General features: G+C 39.5%; 1 non-coding gene across 1 annotated transcript; it reads left to right on the top strand.

The window, feature by feature from the left end:
• Positions 1–830: 830 nt before the first annotated feature.
• On the top strand, positions 831–901 carry TRNAC-GCA. Its single transcript has one exon. It is a non-coding gene; the product is annotated as a tRNA-Cys (tRNA).
• The last annotated feature ends 4,864 nt before the right edge of the window (positions 902–5,765 follow it).

Genomic DNA, 5,765 nt, shown 5'->3' on the forward strand with positions numbered 1-5,765 from the left:
ACCACAAGCAACTAATGCTGTGGACCATTAGGAAGAGATTTAGCAAAGTACGTACTTTGACATGGGCAGATATATAGATATTTTACAACATTATTAGATAAATTCTTATGTGGATAAAATACATTTGCAGTAATATTTGTGAAAAGATGGGAAGGTTTTACTGAAATTTTCCTTAGTTGGATGGAAGGTAATTTGACACATAGATGATTTTGAAGAAATCTAATTTTGTTGCTTTTATATCCATAGGGCATCTCTACCAATAGAAAAGAGAAGGCAGGAATATATTTGATTATTTTACTTAATAAATAGAAAGATGTCCCAAACTTAGTGAAATATGTCAGACAAAGACAAATACAGTATGTTTTCATTTATGTGTAGAATCTAAAAGATAAGCCAAATGAGCAAATATAATAAAATGAAACCAGACCCATAGATCAGGTAACAGACCAGTGGTTACCAGAGCAGGGAGAGTTGAGGGGAGGGGCAAAATCAGAAGGGGATTACGAAGTACCAATGACTAGGTATAAAATAGGTAAGTTACAAGGATGTAATGTACAGCACAAGGAATATAGTTACTATTTTATATTAACTTTGTATGGAGTGTAATATATGAAAATACAGAATTACTATGTGTATAACTAATATAACATTGTAAGTCTACTATACTTCAGTAAAAAAAATAAAAACAAGAAATGTAGCTAGGTAGATAGGTTGCTATAGATAAACAATAATATTCTTTATTATTATTGAGAAGATAGAGACTATAGAATCATTTTGTTATATATCAGAAAGTAATATAATACTGTAAATCTGTTATATTTCAATGGACTTCCTGGGTAGCTCAGTGGTAAAGAATCTGCCTGCAATGCAGAAGACCCAGGTTCGATCCCTGGATTGGGAAGATCTCCTGGAGAAGGAAATGACAACCCACTCTAGTGTTCTTGCCTGGCAAATCCAATGGACAGAGGAGCATGGGGAGCCTACAGTTCATGGGGTCTCGAAGAGTTGAACATGACTTAGTGACTAAACAACAACAAATACAAGAATTGACTAAACCAGGTGATAGATTTGAAAGTGTTTCTTATGTTATTCTGTCTCTATTTCTTCATGTTTCTATGTTTTATTCATAACAATGTGAAAATTAAATAAATTAATTTGAAAATATGAAAAATGCATTCATCTAAGTCCATAAGGCTTCATATTTGGGGGATTAAGGTTAAAGCTCAGATCCATTATTTCTGAAGTTGAAATTATACCTTCTTTCTTATTTATTTATTTGGCTGCATTGGGTCTTAATTGTAGCAGTAAGATTTTCATTGTGTCATGCAGGATATTTCTTTGTGGCTCATGGGCCTTCTAGTTGCAGCATGTGGGGTTAGTTGCTCTGGGCCATGTGGGATCTTAGTTCCCGGACCAGGGATCGAACCCTCATCCCCTGCATTGCAAAACAGATTCTTTACTGGGCCACCAGGGAAGTCCCTACCTTCTTTCATGTGCATAGTTTACTGGCATTATTATCACACAAAATGGGCTTGAGATTGGGTGAGATTGTGACTTCTAAATCAGCTAAACATACTTCTAAATCAGCTCTTGTGTCCTTGAATTTCTTCCTAGAGATGACACCCCCCTTCACAGCCCACCCTCCTTCAGGAAGTCTTCCTACAGCAGTACCTTCCTCTCTCCTTCCCCCACCAGCTTCAACAATTGCTTGCTCTGTGACCTTAGGCCATTTGCTCAAACTTTCTAATATGTGACTCTAGTGTGAAGTGGAGGTAATAGCAGAACCGCGCTCCTAAAGTTATTCTAAGGATTGAAGGAACTCCTGCATGTAAAATGCTTGGCACAATTTCTGCCAAATTTCCAGCACAGCTAACGTTGGCTCTTCTTAGTCGTCATCTGCCTTAGAGCAAGATTATTTGTCGACTCTTATGTTATCAAACCACTTGAGGGCAGGGGCACGATATGACTTGATAAATACACTCTTAAAGAGGGATTTGCTCACCCAATTGGTACACACATCCGGAAACTAGATTATCATGAGAGTTAGGGTTTTAGCAGATGAAATCTACAATTCTCAAGATTTCATCCTGAAATATCCCTGAAAAGACAGAAGATTTTAATGAGAAGTGACTGGATCTCCATGACAAGATGCTATATAATTTTGTCAAGTTTTTTTTTTTTTTAAACTGTGGTAAAATAAAATTTTCCATCTTAGCCACTTATAAGCGTACAGTTCACTGGTGTTAAGTACATTCATGTTGGTGTGCAACCATGATCTGTCACCAGAGCTATTTCATCTTCCCAAACAGAAACTCGTCGATACTGACTTCCTTCCCACTCCCCCAGCCCCTTTCACCCATCATTCCACTCTCTGTCTGTGGGAATCTGACTTCTCTACTCTACGTACCCCAGGTAAGTAGACTCACACAGAGTCTGACATCTTCACGATACCCTGGGTAAGTAGGTTCACACAGAGTTTGACATCTGCATGACTATCTTGTTCTACTCAGTATAATGCCTTCAAGTTTCATCCATGTTCTAGCCTGTGTCAGAATGTCACGGCCTCCTAAGCCTGAAGAAAGCTCCATTGTATGGATGGACCACATTTCCTTTAACCAAGCAGACACTTGGGTTACTTCTGTCTTTTGGTTATTGTGAATAATGCTTCTGTGAACATTGATGTACAAGCATCTCTTCAAAACACTGCTTCCAGTCCCTTTGGAAATACACCCTGGAGTGAACTGCTGGATCATCTGGGAACTCTTTGTAAACCCCGAAGAACCAACATCCTGTTCTCTGCAGCAACTGCACCATCTCACTTTCCTTTCAGCCACGCACAAGGTTCCAACTTCTCCATATTATTTCCAGCCCTTTTGGCAAGTCTTTTGCCTTCTAAGGGTTCCATAATTATCAAAGAAATAACACGGGATCAGTAGATTATCATGGCTCTAACCTGACCTTTATAATTGGATCACACCTTTCCTTGAATTCTTGACTTCTAGCTTTGCACCTGCCAGCTGTGTAGCTTTGGGCAAATGATGTGATTTGTCTGAACTTCAGTCCACTTTAAGTATAAACTGAGGATCACAGCTCATAGGGTTCCTAGGGTTGTTATGGGATCTGAACAAGAAAATCATCATGAAATACTGTCATCTGCAACAACATGGATGGACCTAGAGATTATCATATTAAGTGCAGTTAAGTCAGACAGAGAAAAACAGATATAATACCACTTATATGTGGAGTCTAAAAAAATGGACACAAGTGAACTTATTTGCAAAACAGAAGTAGACTCACAGACAGAAAAAAAACTTATGGTTACCAGTGGGGAAATGTTGGGGGAGAGACAAATTAGGAATTTAGGATTAAAATATACACACTAATATATAAAATAGAAAACTAACAAGGACCCACTGTTCAGCACAGGGAACTATACTCATTATCTTGTAAAAATCTACAACGCAAGAGAATGTAAAAAGAAGGAATATATATATATGTATAACTGAATCACTTTGTTGTATACTTGAAACTAACACATTATAAATGAAATATATAAAAATAAAAGATCAACTTCAATAAAAGCAAAACAAAACAAAATCATTGCCAAGTACTTACACAATGCTGCTCATACAGAACTCAAGAAACTCAACCTTTGTTACTACTTTTTGAAAGAGTTTCTTCTCAAGAAAATATTGATTATTTAAGGATGCCATCTTCTGCTAGTTCCATTAGTACATATTTTTCATTTTTGAAATGTCCCTTCTTTGTACATGTGTACACACGTGTATGTGTGATACTTCAAATATTTAATTTTGATCTGAGCTGAAGGATGAGAAGTTAGTATCAGATTAGAGAAGTTCCTGGAAACAAGTTACCTTGAGAGGAACTAGTTGTTTGGAATGAGGGGGAGGATAGGGTCACTTGATCCAGGAAAAGACACTTCATAATAAACTTGATGGAAAGAGAACAAAATTAATGGTGAGAACAGAACGTTCATTCTCCCTTTCTCAGGAACATAGTTAGTTCTACAAATCTTAGAATAATTCACAGAAAACAGACATCTACACTGGAGAAAAAGAAGAAACCTGAATTACATTTCTAAGCAGTAAACTGTAGAACTGCAAAATAAAAATTTTCATTTCCAGCATAAATTTGGTGTCTATTTTGCTATTGTTCCTTTGAATTGAAACAAGCAGATAGTGTTTTTCTTCAATGTAGTACTTGATCATTTTATATAATACATATGAATCATTTTACAATTAGTAAAACAAAATTCTATTTATTAACTTAGGCAATATTAGGGAAGATGGCTATGTTGCACTAATAGGAATTTTCTTAAAAAGTCTTCAAGTTAAGTAATCTGTTGAAACACCCAAACACATATGTATTTGCACACGTATGCTTCAGCCTTCAGGAAAGAAACACAGGGTACTTCTCTGGTGGTCCAGTGGCTAAGACTTCGTATTCCCAGTGCAAGGGGACTGGGGTTCAATCCCTGGTCAGAGAACTAGATCTCACCTGCTGCAACCAAGACCTGGTGCAGCCAAATAAATAAATATTTTTAAAAAGAAACACGGATAACATCTCTATAATGCCTATTTTTCATCTTGAATTTTGGAAGTGATGTGTTTCAAAGAACCCTTGTCTTCTCCATGTTCTGTTTCTATTTGGAACAATAAAAGTACAAATGCTCTTTGCAAACATCTTTTAAGAAAGCTGGCTGCTGCTGCTAAGTCACTTCAGTCGTGTCCCACTCTGTGCGACCCCAGAGATGGCAGCCCACCAGGCTCCCCCGTCCCTGGGATTCTTCAGGCAGGAACACTGGAGTGGGTTGCCATTTCCTTCTCCAATGCATGAAAGGGAAAAGTGAAAGTGAAGACGCTCAGTCTTGTCTGACTCTTAGCGACCCCATGGACTGCAGCCCATCAGGTTCCTCCATCCATGGGATTTTCCAAGCAAGAGTACTGGAGTGGGGTGCCATTGCTTTCTCTGAAGAAAGCTGGAGGGGAGTCCAATTCTGGAAAAGCAGAGCTTCAGATTGATTTATTAGACCTACCCCAGGGGTTTTGTTTTGTTTTCCTTTTAGAGCAGGTTTTCCAGCTCCAAAGGTTACCTGAATTTCCTTGAGAAAGATCAGGACATAGAATTTTCATGCAGTCCTTGAAAGGTGCTTTAGGAAAACCCTAGCCAGCCCTGGACCAAGCACACCTCCGATAAAGAGAGGTCTCATTGACCCCAGGGAAAACGGCAGATTGATACCCCTTTTGTTGAACAGCCTGTGATTTCATTAATTTCATTGACAGTAATTCGGAGTGAAATTTATGAAGGCCACAGAGCAGAGTTAGTGAACCGCACGAAATGTCAGCGCGCCCACTCCTGGCTCCACCATCTCTGACTCTCTCCCCCACGTCCACCTGCTCTGTTTGCTTTGGCGGCTGCTCTCTCATCTCGTTCAGGAGGCTTCCTGCGACCCAGGACCTCGCTCCACCCTGGGTACCACAGCCCCGGGGGGGTCCACGCTCGTCTGAGCATCCACGAGGTTTCACTGCCCATGTTTGGTTCTCTGCATAGGTACCGCACTCACACACACCACACACACACACACACCACCCCCTGACACACATACCACCCACACACATTCACATCCAGACACCACCCAGGCACACACACACACACACACCACCCCCTGACACACACACCACCCACACACATTCACACCCAGACACCACCCAGGCACACACACACATACACCACCCACACACACA

Source organism: Bison bison, unplaced genomic scaffold (genome assembly GCF_000754665.1).
Source record: "Bison bison bison isolate TAMUID 2011002044 unplaced genomic scaffold, Bison_UMD1.0 scf7180017864108, whole genome shotgun sequence".
In the NCBI taxonomy this organism is placed as follows: domain Eukaryota; kingdom Metazoa; phylum Chordata; class Mammalia; order Artiodactyla; family Bovidae; genus Bison; species Bison bison.